Below are 16,751 nucleotides of genomic sequence, written 5' to 3' on the forward strand. Positions count from 1 at the left end.
CAGGCTGTCAGTCAAGCAGGAGGAGGCAGAACAGGAAGGGAATAGAGTAGGAATACAAGAACCAGCATGGCACACTAAGTTTTGCAGCTAATGAGCTTCCTTAAAAGTCCTGGATCTAAGCCTTCCCATCATTGAACAAAGGATATAACAGATTGTATAATTATCATGCAGAACGGACAGTGAATTGATTAATGGCTGCACTTCTCCTTCCTAATGAGATGGACAGTATGTACAAACAATCAATAATCAAGTGTCACAGTCTATTAGCGTCACTCAGGGGAGCTATAATGTGTACGCTTATGAAAATTTCTACAAGACGACGATAGACGCCTTTGAATGGAGTTATTCCTGCTCATGACGACTGACGGTCAGTACCTGCAATCAAGGAGAAAGAGCCACATGTAAGAAGACACCCCCAGATTTCCAGATCGGCATAGAACCAGGTGAGTATAAATCATTACAGAATGATCCCACACATGGCATCACTTGAGCCCCTTCCACCCACAGTCGCCGTCAGACACCCACAAGCACTGCTGGAAAGACTGAGGCTGTGTGCACACGCTGCAGATTAGGTGCGGATTCATCCGCGCGGATTTTGTAAAATCCGCAGGTGAAACCGCAGGTCAAAATACCTGCGGATTGCTCTGCGGTTTTGCCCTGCGGTTTTTCATCTCCTCAATGGAAGAGATGGCAAACCGCAGGGGAATCCGTAGAAAGAATTGACATGTCAGTTCTTTCTGCGGATTGAAAACCGCAGATAATCCGCGCGGAAAATTCCGCACCGTCTGCATTGCGGTTTTTGATTCCCATAGGGAATCATGGTACTGTACACCGCAGCAAAAACTGCTGCGGGACCGCAGCGGCCAAAATCGCTGCGGAACCGCAGCAAAATCCGCAGCATGTGCACACAGCCTGAGGGTCCTCAGGGCACTTCTATGACGGAACCTGAATCTGCATGGTATTTTTTAAATTCTAGGATGTCTCTTCCTTTCTCCTTCACTCTAAATTGGAACATTATATAAAAGCTGGATATTTTGGAGTCCTTGGAATGAGGTTAGCATGTCATTTCAGATATAAAGGCTTCTACTTTTCAAATATGGGTCAGAGAGACTTCACAAATAGTCTATGCTTCCTGGCTGTCTTGTGTCATATTCTCTTCCTGCCTCGGGCTGTCTCCTTTCCAAGTCAAAAACAGAAGTACTGTATCCATGAACTCCACTTATCACCAGGAGTTTAGGAAAACGGTTATTGCATAGAAAACTATGACTTTAATAGTTTGTTACTCATCCTCTTCTACTCATTAAAACGGTGATCAAACCAAAGTATGTTGCAGCTTTGTACTCCAGAATTTATCCCTTCCAATGAGGGGTGCAACTAGCGAGTACAGAGAAAGGACGTATTCACACAACTGTTTACCGCAAAAAAAATGTCCAATTCTGTTCCATTTTATATGCAATATTTTCTCATCCATTTTTAAAAACTGAAGGATGAAAACTGTCTGAACGTTTTTGGGTTTTTATTGCTTATATAGCGCCATTAATCCCACAGCGCATTACATATATTATCGGCACTGTCGTCATTGGGGCTCACAATCTAAATTTCCTATCAGTATGTCTGTGGAGTGTGGGAGGAAACCGGAGAACCCGGAGGAAACCCATGCAAACACAAGGAGAACATATAAACTCCTTGCAAATGGCATCCTTGGTGGGGGATTTGAACCCAGGACCCCAGTGCTGAAAAACAACAATGCTCACCACTGAGCCACCATACAATGCTAACCACTGAGCCACAGTGCTGTCCTTCATCCATTTATAATGGGCAAGTCTGATGTCAAATGATGGCTCGTTCAGATGAGCATATTTTTGGACTTTACGCTGTCCATGTGCCAAACACATGGACAGGAACAAAGGTGTGAAAAGCTTCACTAGAAGAGTTGTCCACTATAGGACAAACCCTTCTAAAATGCCCCAAGGATAAAACATATTTACCTCCCGGATCGATGCCATGCTAGCGATGTCAGTGCTTTGTCTCTTAGCGGTCAGCTGACATTTTCATATCAATTGTTAGCTGCAGCCAATCATAACATCACATGACCACCCAGAAAGACCGGCTCTATCATCGCTTGTACGGTAGTGGACAACCCCTTTAAACTTCATGATTTTTTAAAACAGACAGGACACGGTCGAGAAAAACTGACTTGTGACTAAGCTCTTAAAAGGAACTGAAGTAGAGGTGAAAAATGGCAAAATAAAAATCTAAATAAATTACCAGAATGGTAGTTTTTATGCTAATCTCAAAGAAGTGCTAAAAATATTATAAGATTCAAAATACAAACCAGTGGCATAAGACAGAAATAAATGCCACCATGGGAAAAGAAAACTAAACCACCGCGACACAATATAATGTGCTGATGCTACACCCACATATTACCAAGTACAGAAGAAAGCAAACCACTGACCCTCAATACAACGCATTGTGTGCTCACTATAGTAGTATTATATTGCAACACTGTTAGTTATGGATATAACACAAAGAGACTATTCCAGATTCTAGCCTGTCTGTTCCTCATTGTAAGTGACGGCTTATATAAAAGATGAATGCGCCGTACCTATTCACAGGCTGTATAATAAGGGCACGGTTGTTCACGTACATGAAAAGACTTCTTAGATTAAAAAAAAAGGGATCATCGACTAAGTAGTGCAAACATGTTTCTTGCTGGTGACCTACTGTTAAGTATCACAATATCTCTTTTATTTCTTTAATTGTCTGCAATTACAAAAAGGGTCTGCTTTTTTTTTCACCCAGCAACAGTGCCACGCCTAACCATAGGTTGCACCTGGTATTGCAGCTCAACCCTATTTTATTTCAAGGGAACCTGTCAGATGATTTTTCCCCCAAAGCTACTACTAAACTGTTCTGCTTCTATACTTTCTGAAACGGTTACTAATCCAAATAGAGGACTATTTTTTGTTAAAAAAAAGAACCAATTTCTCCAAATAAAAATGAATACCGTATATGAAAGGCATATGGAGAGGTGAGTCACTAGATGTAGGGGACATCCAAAATTATGGTACACCTTCATGTGGTTGTATGCTTTTTCTTATTTCTTAACCAAAAAATGTTAACAATGAGGACCCTAAATTTTTAATTTTTTTTTTTACATGTCTAGCAATAGCCAAGTTTATGTGTGCATTAATTCACCAAAACTTTTAGGCCAGAAGTTTGGAGTAAAAAGCCTTGAACAGTCGCAAAGATTTAGCACAACTCAAAGCCGCATTAAAATGCTGCGAATTTTAGTCATTTTTGCACAGCTTCGAGAAAGTGGATAGAGCTGAAAGGGGGATGGGTGTATGACAAGCGGCGGTGTTCGCTACACCACAAGTCTAACACCAATTCCCGACTGAAGTAAGATTAAGGTTGGGATCACACAGGCGAGAAACTCGGGACGAGTCTTGCATCTTATTACCCGGCACTCGGGAGCAGAGCGTGCAGCTGCATAGAAAGACATGCAGCCGCACGCTCCGCTCCCGAGTGCCGGGTATTAAGATGCGAGACTTGTCCGAGTTTCTCACATGTGTGATCTCAGCCTAATGGTGAGACACACACTGAGGTGCACGCCACTTCTTCGGCGGTCCTGATTCATGACCGTTTGCCTTTAATGGGGCTGTGATATTGACCACAACCTACTGAATCAACAGAAATTAAGTTTACAGTTAAATAAAAATACAATTTTTTTTTTTTTTTTTTTACTCCTGTACAACCTCATTTAGTAGAATACCAGAACCATCGACAACTTTCACACACTAAAATAAAAGGATGTAAAGTGAGAATTAGTAACGCTGCAACTTCACAGAAAGGTTAATATAGCAATGTTGCACCCAAGCCCCCACCAGAAGACTAATTTTCGGGGCCACATTCAGGTTGTGTGGAGCTCAGCTGGCGAGCGTTGGATAGATTAGTCAGATAATGTGCAGAAGATCCTGTGGGAGCATGAAAATGTATCCGCTTATCGGCCACCTGCTGCCAATCAAAATGTGACCGAGCACAGAGCACATGGTTCACATAACCAGGACAGAATGTGACGGTGCATGAACAAGAAAGGAGCCGTCACTCTGAATGTACTGGCCTTTCCAGGTGGAAGTAACACACTTCAGACATTCAGGGGGTTAGGTTCAGATTCTCCATGAAATTATTTCCTAATTCAATTTTGGAAATGTTAACGTAAAAAATAAAAAGTTCACGCTATAAATGATGACGAAGAACGTTCCGTTTGTTAGGCACACAATATCTCTTTAGAATATGTTGCATTGTTACACACTGTGAAATAACAACATTGTACAATAGTCACGGGTTGAAAGAAATCGTGGATGGTTTAATGTGGCCCATGATGATAACATGAAGTGTCATCACCCAGCAGAGTCAGTCACCTTAGGGTATGTGCACACACTGCGGATTCTGCTGTGTTGCACAGTAACCATTATAACCTATGGAAAATGGAAACCGCAGTGCAGATGCTGCGGATTTGCTGCGGTTTCAAATCCACAGAAAGAACTGACATGTCACTTCTTTCTGCGGATTCCACTGCGGTTTGCCATCTGCTCCATTGTGGAGATGGTGAAACCGCAGGGCTAAACCGCAGGCTAATCCACAGATAAACCGACCTGTGGATTTACCTGCGGATTTTACCAAATCCGCAGACCAATCCGCAGAGTGTGCACTTACCCTTATACCTGAGCAGGACAACCTACCTGGCCATGATAGACTGTTAGGACAGGTGCAGGCGGTCGCATATTCTCCCATTAAAGAGAATCGAGATGAGTATGCGAATTACACTCTGATCAGAGTATCAGCATAACGTGATCCGATTCTCTCCGATGAGAGAATTAGAGCACAGTGAGAAGATGGAAAACAAAATTTCTCCACCTTCTCCATTGTGTCCGTGCACAGGAAACAGACTGCACTCAGATGTCACTCATCCGTGTATAGTCCGACGATTTCCACAGACTCGTTGACTTGCATGGTCAGATGAAATGCAGACATGCAGTGATTTTTCCTTGAACTCCGTCCATCGAACATGTGCACGGCCTAATAGAAAAAGATTGGTCTGGATGCCATCTAATGCTTTGTCTGATCACAATCGGAAAGGTAATACGGTCATCAGGACCTGCCCTTAAGGTGTGTGCAGACGCTGCGGAATCTGCTGCGGATTAATCCGCACGGATTTTGCAAAAACCGCAGATAAACCGCAGGTCAAAAGACCTGAGGATTATCTGCGATTTTGCTTGCGGTTTGGTCCTGCGGATTCACCATCTCCACAATGGTGGAGATAGGAACCCGCTGCGGATTCCGCAGAAAGAATTGACATGTCAATTCTTTCTGCAGTTTCAAAACCGCAGCAAATCCGCGCGGATTTTTCCGCAACGTCTACACAGCGGGTTTTTTTACCATTCATTTGAATGGTACTGTACACCGCAGCAAAAACTGCTGCGAGTCCGCAGCGGCCCAAACCGCTGCGGAATCGCAGTGGAATCCACAGCGTGTGCACATACCCTTAAAGTGAGTCTGCAACCACCTACAACAGCTACATTTACTGCAAGTGCCACAACTGCATTATGGTTGGTGAGAGAGGAGGCATCAGTGTCTGCTGGAGAACACTTTAAGGGGTTTTATCCCCTTTCAGAAAATCAGTGTCCCCGGGCGCAGTTATTTAAAAAAAATCAAATCTTCTTAACTCGCCATCGCCGGTCCATCACTGACTCTCCAAAGCTTCTCCTGATATCTTATATAGGTTGCTGATCTGACATCATGTCGACATCGCCGCAGCCAATAACTAAACTCAGTGGCTTTGCCCACGTAGATGGTAATGTGAGCAGCGAATATAAGATACCAGAACCTGAGAGCTGTACTCCATCATCTCCAGCAGTGTCATGGAAAGCACACATGAACGACTGGTACTCCATTCAAATGGGGGAAACAGGTCTGCTGTTTCGGGAATCAATGGGGGTTTCAGTAGTCAGACGACTGCCGATCTAGTAGTAATCGCCTATCCCTTTATCATGGTGATTATCTTAGAATATTAAATATTAACATTTTTGTTTCTATAGCGCCAAGCACTTTAAAATTCATAGGACATTACAGAGGAGACATTACACAGTGTTATATATACAGTAGGTCAACATATACAAGGAGTGAGGGTCATAATAATAATAATAATAATCTTTATTAATATAGCGCCAACATATTCCGCAGCGCTTTACAGTTGAACAGTTTCAAACAGTCATAAGTAACAACGTTAACAATACAATAATTAAAGCGAAATTAGACGACCCTGCTTGTGGAGCTTACAATCTACAATGAGGTGGGGGAGATTCAAAGCATAGGTTTGTATTTACAATGATGTATTTACAATGACGGTCCAGCCATCTTCAGGGGGTGGGGGTTAGACGGAGATAGTGAATGGGCTACACACACACAAACATAACATGACTTTGATTACTGAATGTGATAGGCCGCTCTGAACAAATGCGTTTTGAGCGAGCGCCTAAAACTATGCAAATTGTGGATGATCCTAATATCTTGGGGTAGAGCATTCCAGAGGATTGGCGCAGCACGGGAGAAGTCTTGGAGTCGGGAGTGGGAGGTACGGATTAGGGCAGAGGTTAGTCGAAAGTCATTTGCAGAGCGCAGCGGTCGGTTAGGCCGATAGACAGAAATGAGGGAGGAGATGTAAGGGGGTGCCGCACTGTGGAGAGCTTTGTGGGTGAGAACAAGTACTTTGAATTGTACCCTGTAATGAATTGGCAGCCAGTGTAACGACTGGCGAAGAGCGGACGCGTCTGAGTAACGATTAGCCAGATGGACAACCCTGGCTGCTGCATTGAGGATAGACTGGAGAGGGGAGAGTTGAGTGAGAGGGAGGCCAATTAATAGAGCATTACAGTAGTCCAGGCGGGAGTGGATCAGGGCGACAGTGAGAGTTTTTGTTGTTTCCATGGTGAGAAAAGGGCGGATTCTAGAGATGTTCTTTAGGTGTAAGCGGCATGAGCGGGCAAGAGATTGTATATGGGAGGTGAAGGAGAGATCGGAGTCGAACATAACACCCAGACAGCGTGCCTGCTGTCGGGGTGTTATTATGGTGCCACCCACAGAGAGGGAAATGTCAGATTTAGGGAGGTTAGTAGATGGTGGGAGCAGAAGAAGTTCAGTTTTGGAGAGGTTGAGTTTCAGATAGAGAGCAGACATGATGTTGGAGACTGCAGACAGACAGTCAGTGGCGTTCTGTAGTACAGCGGAGGTAAGGTCAGGGGATGATGTGTACAGTTGTGTGTCATCAGCATAAAGATGGTACTGAAAGCCAAATCTGCTGATGGTCTGTCCAATTGGGGCCGTATAGAGAGAGAAGAGAAGGGGGCCAAGGACTGAGCCCTGAGGTACCCCAACAGTGAGAGGAAGAGGAGATGAAGTGGAGCCAGAAAACAGAACACTGAAGGAGCGGTCGGAAAGATAGGAGGAGAACCAGGAAAGAGCAGGGTCCTTAATGCCTAGTGACTGGAGCCGAGAGAGTAGGAGAGGATGGTCAACAGTGTCGAAAGCTGCAGAAAGGTCGAGAAGAATGAGCAGAGAGTGGTCACCATTACGTTTTGCTGTCAGAAGGTCATTGGTCACTTTGATGAGTGTAGTTTCTGTCGAATGTAGGGGGCGGAAACCGGACTGTGAAGGGTCTAGGAGGGAGTGAGTGGAGAGGTAACGGGTAAGGCGTGAGTATATCAGGCGCTCCAAGAGTTTAGAGATGAAGGGGAGATTGGAGACTGGTCTGTAGTTGTTTGTGCAGGATGGGTCGAGGGTGGGTTTCTTTAGTAATGGAGTAATGATAGAGTGTTTGAAGGAGGAGGGGAAAATGCCAGAGGAGAGGGAGAGATTAAAGATTGTAGTTAGGTGAGTTGTGACGACTGGGGAGAGAGACTGGAGGAGATGTGAGGGAATGGGGTCGGTTGTGCATGTAGTCGGACGAGAAGAGGAGAGGAGCCTGGAGACGACTTCTTCTGTGATGGGATCGAATGTGGAGAGTGAGCCAGGGGGAATGCAGGGAGGGATGGGAGTCACTGAATTTGGTGATTGGGAGCGGATTTCCTGACGGATATTGTCTATTTTCTCTATAAAGTGGGAGGCAAGGTCATCAGCGCAAATGTCTGTGATAGGGGCTTGTGCTTTTGGCCTGAGGAGGGAGTGAAAGGTGTCAAAAAGTTTCTTGGGGTTGTTGGATAGTGAGGAGATCAGGGTGGTGAAGTAGGTCTGTTTGGCGAGGTGAAGGGCAGAGTTATATGTCCTTAACATAAATTTGAAGTGTATGAAGTCTTCTGGTGTGCGTGTTTTCCTCCATAAGCGTTCAGCACACCTAGAGCATCGCTGGAGAAATCGGGTTTGCGATGTGAGCCAGGGCTGTTTCACTCTGTGTTTGGAGGTTCTGAGGGTGAGGGGAGCTCCTTGGTCAAGGGTGCTTCTAAGAGTGTCATTGAAGTGATGTACAGCCAGATCAGGACAGGACAAAGAGATTGGGGACAGTGATGAGTGTAGGGAGTCTGAAAGTGTATGAGGGTTAATGGCTTGTAGATTTCTGACTGAATGGTAGGTAGGAGGGTGCTGGGGTGAGCGAGGATTTGTGAGTGTAAAGGAGAGAATGTTGTGGTCAGAGAGGGGAAGCGGTGAGTTATCTATGTAGGAGATTGAGCAGAGCCGGGCGAAAACCAGGTCCAGGGTGTTACCGTCTTTGTGTGTTTCAGAGGTTGAGAGCTGAGAGAGGCCTAGAGAAGTGGTTAGTGATAGAAGCTGGGATGCAGATGTGGAAGTGGGGCTGTTAATGGGGATGTTGAAGTCTCCCAGGATAAGGGTTGGTAGTTCTGAGGACATGAAGTGCGGCAGCCAGGCAGAGAAATGGTCCAGGAAGTGGGTGGGTGAGCCTGGGGGCCGGTATATGACCGCTACTCTGAGGGAGAGGGGACGAAAGAGCCTGATGGTGTGGACTTCAAAAGAAGGGAATGAGAGTGATGGAACTGGGGGGATGACCTGGAAAGTGCATTGTGGGGACAGGAGTATGCCGACTCCACCACCAGGTCTGTTTGTCGGTCTCGGGGAATGGGAGAATTGTAAGCCACCATGGGAAATGGCAGCAGGAGAGACAGTGTCAGAATCCTGAATCCAGGTTTCCGTGAGGGCCAACAGATTCAGAGAGTTTTTCAGAAAGTAATTGTGTAGGAAAGGAAGCTTGTTGCATACAGACCGTGGATTCCAAAGGGCACAATTGAAAGAAGGAGATGAAGGAGTGCAAATAATATTAGTAAGATTATTAAGGTTTCGATGTGAGGTAGGGTAGGGGTTGAGGTTGGGGGATGGTGGACCGGGGTTGGGGGACATGTCCCCTGAAATCAGTAGGAGCAGGAAGATAAAGAGCAAGTAGTTTTTGGAATTGTATGAAGATTTTTTGTGCAGTGTGTTTGGGCAAGATGGGCTGAGGTTTTTTAAGAAGGTGAGAAGTGCATGGGAGCTGTACATGGGAGAAGGAAAGAGAGAGGAGCTGATGTATATGAGTTGTGATGGAGGGGGGATTGGTCGGTGAAAGTGGATTGCAAGAGAACATAGGAGGATAGGAATAAAGCACATGGTTAAAAGGGACAGCAGAGTGAGGGTTACCTGACTCCTGCCCTGACTAACTGCCATGTAATAACTGCTGTATCCCGACGCTTATCTTCGTGACGCTTTGCTTCTGTGATGCGTGCACCCCCACATGCGTGCACCCCAGGGTCATGCTTGCAAGACTTTACAATCTAGGAGAAAGCTTATTTTGCTCCTACTACAATACCCCTTTGGCTTCTACAATTTTTTTTTTAGAGGTGTGAATTCTTAAATAGCATGAATATCACATGGAGCAGTATAAAAGGTGTGTTCACATATACAAATCTTCTGCTGCAAAACTGCATATAGATCTGAGGCTAATTCGATTACAATCTGTGTTGCATGTGGATTTTTCTGCAGTTTTCACCTATCGAACTTTAGAGGATGAAAATCAGCAGCATGAATTGACATACTGAGAATTTAAAACTCGCAAACAGATTTTTTTTGTTTCTGCAACATGTTGATGACTTAGGCTAAGTGCACACGTAGCAGAAAAGTTCTGCTGAAAAACCTGACTCCCTTCCCAGAAACCGCGCGTTTTCTGAGCGTTTTTTGCGCAGAAAACGCGTTTTTTTATGCATTTTTTTTCAAAACGCATAGAACTAGCCAGAAACGCGGAAAAAGAGGGAGAGGGGGAGAGGGAGGGGGAGAGGGAGGGAGGGGGAGGGGGAGAGGGAATTTTTTTCAGCCGCCAGAACAGGGTTTAGGGTTAAATTTGCGGCCGAGGCAAATCCTGCGGGCATGCGCAATGTAGCCTAAAACACAGCAATGGGGGGTCTGGAAAAATGGATTTTAATCGGGCATCTTTTTGTAGTAAAGGTTGTAATTTCCGTGCAGCTCCCCTTAGCACCTCCAGATTTGGGTTGTAGGCAGCCCCCAAATTTAAGAAGCATCATTGTCAGAAGCTCCCTGTCCTCTCCAACAGCTGCAGGAACCTTTCCTTGCAACCAGAAAAAATGTAAAACCTGTCCAGTTATAATGACCACGGACAAGATAAAGATCCCCAACTCACATCAGGACTACAAGATCCCAGGTACTTTCACCTGCATTACATCTAATGTGGTGTACTTAATTATTTGTACTAAATGTCCAACTGGGGGTCTGTATGTGGGGGAGACAGGGCAAAAGCTTAGAACAAGGATGAATGCTCGTCACACAATAAGAGAAAAAAGAATGGATCTACCTGTGGCAAAACATTTCTGTATCCCTGATCACAGCAACATGGATATGAAATTACTGGTATTGAAAGGTAACTTCAATTCTCAGAGAGAGAGAGACGAGTTTGGGAGTATAAATTTATGACGAACTTTGACACTCTCAGTGCTGGAATGAATGTGTCGCATGGATTTATGTCTTTTTACATCAATTAAGGAATTTCCTTTTAAAACCTTGTGGGGGAATCACAACACAGAACTAGACCCCAATCAGAGGACCATAAAACATCCGGACTCCTTATCTATGAACTGGTCCAATGTTTATATTTATGTTTCTCCCTCTCCCATATTGATAGTTCTGCTTCACGTCACTTGTCTTATCTATTGCATTTTTTCTAGGCTGTATTGTGCATAAATATGTGACTTCAGATTTTGTATTAGTCTAGCCTGATGAAGAGACCTGAGTAGTCTCGAAAGCTTGCAATGTGTTACCATATTTTCAGTTAGCCATTAAAAGGTATCAACTACTGAGGACTCTCAATCCTGAATATTTTTCTATCTACTGGCTAACACGGTACAAAGATATACATCTTTCCTATTTTTTATATGTATAACTGGTGCTCTGGCTGTTGGAAATACCACCAATCCCAAAAAAAGAAAGGGCTACAGCGTCAAAAACATTGCACAATTCGGTCCCATAGCCTCCCAAGTTTGCAGGAGCATGACGAACTCCACAGTCTCAGGACTGAAAGGTGTCTCAGGTCCTGGACCCCAATCAATTATGAAATGATGGCAGCAAGAGTCCTGTGTACAGAATCCGATCCTTCTTATATGGCTTCATTTTAGAGAAGCTGTCATCAGAAAATTACCTACTTCTGAAATCATGCTTTTATGTTAAATGTGTAGTTTTCACATTTCCATTTTATTTATTTTTATTTTTTTTTTTTACTTTTCCTATCACAATTTGCCTGAAGCAAACTTTCCATTTTGACACTGGCCACTGCTACTATTTTAGACTCACAATTCATCCAGGATCACACATGCGAGAAACACGGCCGAGTCTCGCATGTTAATACCTGGCACTGCTGCCAGCACTCGGGATCCGAGCCTGCGGCTCCATGTACTGGTCTGAGTCCGAACGCTCCGATCCGAGTGCCGGCAGCAGTGCCGGGTATTAACATGCAAGACTCGGCCGTGTTTCTCGCATGTGTGATCCTGGACTCCTTGTGTTTTACAAAGGACTTTTCAGACGTCTCATTATAATCAGAGGCAAGATTAGTAGGACAGGTAACATTTCAATACACAGCTGAATACACAGGAGCAACCAAACACAGTAGTGATCGTAGCTGACCCTGCTCCCACTCCCTTCATAATGACTTTTTTACACGCTAATTAGATGTTTTAACACAAATTGATAGGTTCAGAATCAGTTCATTACTGCCAATGTATAATTATAACTAAGTGCATTTCCTGATAAAACAGGAGGTAGGAGTCTAAAAACTGTAGGATATCTATATTTTTTTTTACACAGATAGTAATGTACAAATTTAAAAAAAAACAACATTGCCAAAAGCTTTTAAAAATTACATTTAAAGCAAAAGTCCTATTTTAAACAGTAGGTCATTTTCTGATGCCACAATCCGTTATAAGAATTCTCTGTTAGAAACAATGTGCTATCAGTAAAATGCACAAATGTGCCATATATCCACGTAACCATGACTTCCAATTATAGGTCTCACTGTTAATGCTAAGCCTAGTAATTGGCTGCAGTGGTAATGTAGATGAATGCAGTGTCATTGGCTGCAGTGGTAATGTAGATGTATGCACTGTCATTGGCTGCAGTGGTAATGTAGATGTATGCAGTGTCATTGGCTGCAGTGGTAATGTAGATGTATGCACTGTCATTGGCTGCAGTGGTAATGTAGATGTATGCAGTGTCATTGGCTGCAGTGGTAATGTAGATGTATGCAATGTCATTGGCTGCAGTGGTAATGTAGATGTATGCAGTGGTAATGTAGATGTATGCAGTGTCATTGGCTGCAGTGGTAATGTAGATGTATGCAGTGTCATTGGCTGCAGTGGTAATGTAGATGTATGCAGTGTCATTGGCTGCAGTGGTAATGTAAATGTATGCAGTGTCATTGGCTGCAGTGGTAATGTAGATGTATGCAGTGTCATTGGCTGCAGTGGTAATGTAGATGTCTGCAGTGTCATTGGCTGCAGTGGTAATGTAGATGTATGCAGTGTCATTGGCTGCAGTGGTAATGTAGATGTATGCAGTGTCATTGGCTGCAGTGGTAATGTAGATGTATGCAGTGTCATTGGCTGCAGTGGTAATGTAGATGAATGCAGTGTCATTGGCTGCAGTGGTAATGTATATGTATGCAGTGTCATTGGCTGCAGTGGTAATGTAGATGTATGCAGTGTGATTGGCTGCAGTGGTAATGTAGATGTATGCAGTGTGATTGGCTGCAGTGGTAATGTAGATGTATGCAGTGTCATTGGCTGCAGTGGTAATGTATATGTATGCAGTGTCATTGGCTGCAGTGGTAATGTAGATGTATGGAGTGTCATTGGCTGCAGGAGTAATGTAGATGTATGCAGTGTCATTGGCTGCAGTGGTAATGTAGATGTATGCAATGTCATCCCTGTAGGGATCATCATCACTATTCATCACAGGTGATAATGGTTGTTTTATAACATGTTCTATGGGTATTTTCAATTACTATATTGCCGACCACCTTTTTTTCTTTTTTAAAGGAGTTCTCTCTTTTATCTTACTACAAAAATCTCCTTTGTACTTTGGAGAGCTTTATTAAAAAAAATTAAAGATAGAAAATATAATCCATGGCTCAATGTCAGGGCTAATATTACTCTGGTTGGCGGTACAGTCATGCCGAGGGTTCTCGCTGTGCAGTCAGACTCTCTGGACTTTCTGGCACAAATGAACATGATGTAATTAAATGAACTGCTGACCTTATCATTTCTGGAGATTATGAAGCTGGTACCGCGTTATAAGGGAAGCGGTTGATAAGTTTTACAATAAGCAAAATATGCACAGAAAACGGATTTTTCAAAAGCTTATAATATAATGTGTAATAGGACAGGAAAACTCCAACCAGACTCGCCGTAGCTATGAGCCCTGGTTTTATTGCATCTACCAGTGACACATTTTGTAGGTACTTTGCAGAATATATTAGCAAAATGCTTAAAAGGGATGTCCACTTTCAGACTTCTCATCTCCATTATTCCTCTTCCATCAACCTTTTCATCTTTGTAATGCACTTTGTGCAAGTGTCCTTCTTGGTCTTCTGGAGTGCGGTCATGTGGCCTGAACTCCCTTGCTGTGATCTGGGTGTGATAACATCACATCAACCTCTCACATTCGTCTCTCTCCAACCTATATCTCCGCAAGTCTAAGGGATGTCATCAGTTTCAGGGATGAGAGGGCATACAGCCCATGTTCAAAAAACATGTTACTAGGGGTGGACCAGGCTGCATATAACTAATGTTGCTGGTTGGCCAGGACCAGAGGGAGACAACCAGTCAGAAATAAACTTTTTACTGAACAGCAACTTGATAGGGATTATCTACCAAAGATAAGCGGGTACACAGTCTTATGAACATTTCCTTGTTAAAGCATTTTTCACACAGTTTTCTTATTTGTTATCTATTGCACCTCTTTCCTCTCTCTACTTGTCCTCTGCCTCCACTACTTCTCACTACTTCACCACAACCCAGCTCATCTCTACAGTCCTGGTTAGTAAGAGTCCTTTACTCGACCCCAAGGAACCACGGTTCCGTGTCGTCTTTCCCAATAAGAAAGCTATGGTGCCAGTATGGCCAGTACCTAACTTCTCTAGTGCTGACGCTCTGGAACTCCAGCCCAGGAAAATCTATTCGGCTCATATACTCAGTCCTGTCTAGGTCAGTTACCTTCTGGCATTATAAACTCTGGGCCTTTCTGCCAGGCATCTTATCCCAGGACCCGTCTCCAGTAATTCACTCTCTGTGTCACTTCTACTCTGGATCTCGCTATTTCTTTCCTTCAGTCTCCTCTCACTTTAAGGACACCCCAAAATGCGGTGCTGCTCACAATGGACCTTAGGTCCTCTTTCTATGCACTCTAGGCCCTAGCTGACATTCTAGAAGGAAACAATCTCTTTCCCATTTACTACCTCCTCCCACTATGGGCTAATTCCAAACATTAAATCTAACTGTCCTTACTCACTGTCTGTGGCTGAGCAGAACACAGCTTCCTCACAGTAAAGTGCAAAACATTAAAAGGCAAACAAACAATCTTGCCCTACTGTCTGGCACAGCACAGTCGGTCTATCACTAACAACACATATTACAATTCACATTGCACAATAATAACACTTATCACATTATACATGACATATCATAATAACATTGGTGTCTTCAAGGGGGAACATGGGCGACATGTCCATCTCCTTACACATACACAGACCAAACAAAAAGTGCTTCTTGTGGTTAAAGTTGAATGAGGAAGAAAGTTGATTGGAAGATAGCTCAATAGTTCCATCAGTACCTCCCCACGTCCACCCCACTGAGCCTAATGTGTTGTACTAGGTGTAGAAAAGCAGACAGTGGTGCGGTGTCTGGTGTAGGAGAGCAGACAGTGGTGCGGTGTCTGGTGTAGGAGAGCAGGCAGTGGTGCGGTGTCTGGTGTAGGAGAGCAGACAGTGGTGCGGTGTCTGGTGTAGGAGAGCAGACAGTGGTGCGGTGTCTGGTGTAGGAGAGCAGACAGTGGTGCGGTGTCTGGTGTAGGAGAGCAGACAGTGGTGTGGTGTCTGGTGTAGGAGAGCAGACAGTGGTGCGGTGTCTGGTGTAGGAGAGCAGGCGGTGCGGTGTCTGGCGTAGGAGCGCAGGCGGTGCGGTGTCTGGCGTAGGAGAGCAGGCGGTGCGGTGTCTGGCGTAGGAGAGCAGACGGTGCGGTGTCTGGCGTAGGAGAGCAGACGGTGCGGTGTCTGGCGTAGGAGAGCAGATTGTGCGTTGTCTGGCGTAGGAGAGCAGACAGTGCGGTGTCTGGCGTAGGAGAGCAGGCAGTGCGGTGTCTGACGTAGGAGAGCAGGCAGTGCGGTGTCTGACGTAGGAGAGCAGGCGGTGCGGTGTCTGGCGTAGGAGAGCAGACGGTGCGTTGTCTGGCGTAGGAGAGCAGACGGTGCGGTGCCTGGCGTAGGAGAGCAGGCAGTACCGTGTCTGGCGTAGGAGAGCAGGCAGTGCCGTGTCTGGCGTAGGAGAGCAGGTAGTGCCGTGTCTGGCGTAGGAGAGCAGGCAGTGCGCGTAGGAGAGCAGGCGGTGCGGTGTCTGGCGTAGGAGAGCAGGCGGTGCGGTGTCTGGCGTAGGAGAGCAGGCGGTGCGGTGTCTGGCGTAGGAGAGCAGGCGGTGCGGTGTCTGGCGTAGGAGAGAAGGCGGTGCGGTGTCTGGCGTAGGAGAGCAGGCGGTGCGGTGTCTGGCGTAGGAGAGCAGGCGGTGCGGTGTCTGGCGTAGGAGAGCAGACGGTGCTGTGTCTGGCGTAGGAGAGCAGACAGTGCGTTGTCTGGCGTAGGAGAGCAGACGGTGCGGTGCCTGGCGTAGGAGAGCAGGCAGTACCGTGTCTGGCGTAGGAGAGCAGGCAGTGCCGTGTCTGGCGTAGGAGAGCAGGCAGTGCCGTGTCTGGCGTAGGAGAGCAGGCAGTGCCGTGTCTGGCGTAGGAGAGCAGGCAGTGCCGTGTCTGGTGTAGGAGAGCAGACAGTGCCGTGTCTGGTGTAGGAGAGCAGGCAGTGCGGTGTCTGGCGTAGGAGAGCAGGCAGTGCGGTGTCTGGCGTAGGAGAGCAGGCAGTGCGGTGTCTGGCGTAGGAGAGCAGGCAGTGCGGTGTCTGGCGTAGGAGAGCAGGCAGTGCGGTGTCTGGCGTAGGAGAGCAG

At 45.4% G+C, this 16,751-nt stretch overlaps 1 protein-coding gene and 1 long non-coding RNA gene across 4 annotated transcripts in view; one reads left to right on the plus strand and one right to left on the minus strand.

Moving 5' to 3' along the window:
* SHANK2 (SH3 and multiple ankyrin repeat domains 2) overlaps positions 1-16,751 on the minus strand; it is a 641,049-nt gene that overhangs the window by 503,775 nt on the left and 120,523 nt on the right. The window lies entirely within an intron of this gene.
* LOC141046936 (uncharacterized) overlaps positions 2,915-16,751 on the plus strand; it is a 50,531-nt gene continuing 36,694 nt past the window's right edge. Inside the window, exon 1 of the long non-coding RNA XR_012219700.1 lies at positions 2,915-3,034. This is a non-coding gene — a long non-coding RNA (uncharacterized lncRNA). The remainder of the gene's footprint in view (positions 3,035-16,751) is intronic.

The sequence above is a fragment of the Dendrobates tinctorius genome, unplaced genomic scaffold (genome assembly GCF_039654945.1).
Source record: "Dendrobates tinctorius isolate UK_male_01 unplaced genomic scaffold, ASM3965494v1 ptg000124l, whole genome shotgun sequence".
Classification (NCBI taxonomy): Eukaryota; Metazoa; Chordata; class Amphibia; order Anura; family Dendrobatidae; genus Dendrobates; species Dendrobates tinctorius.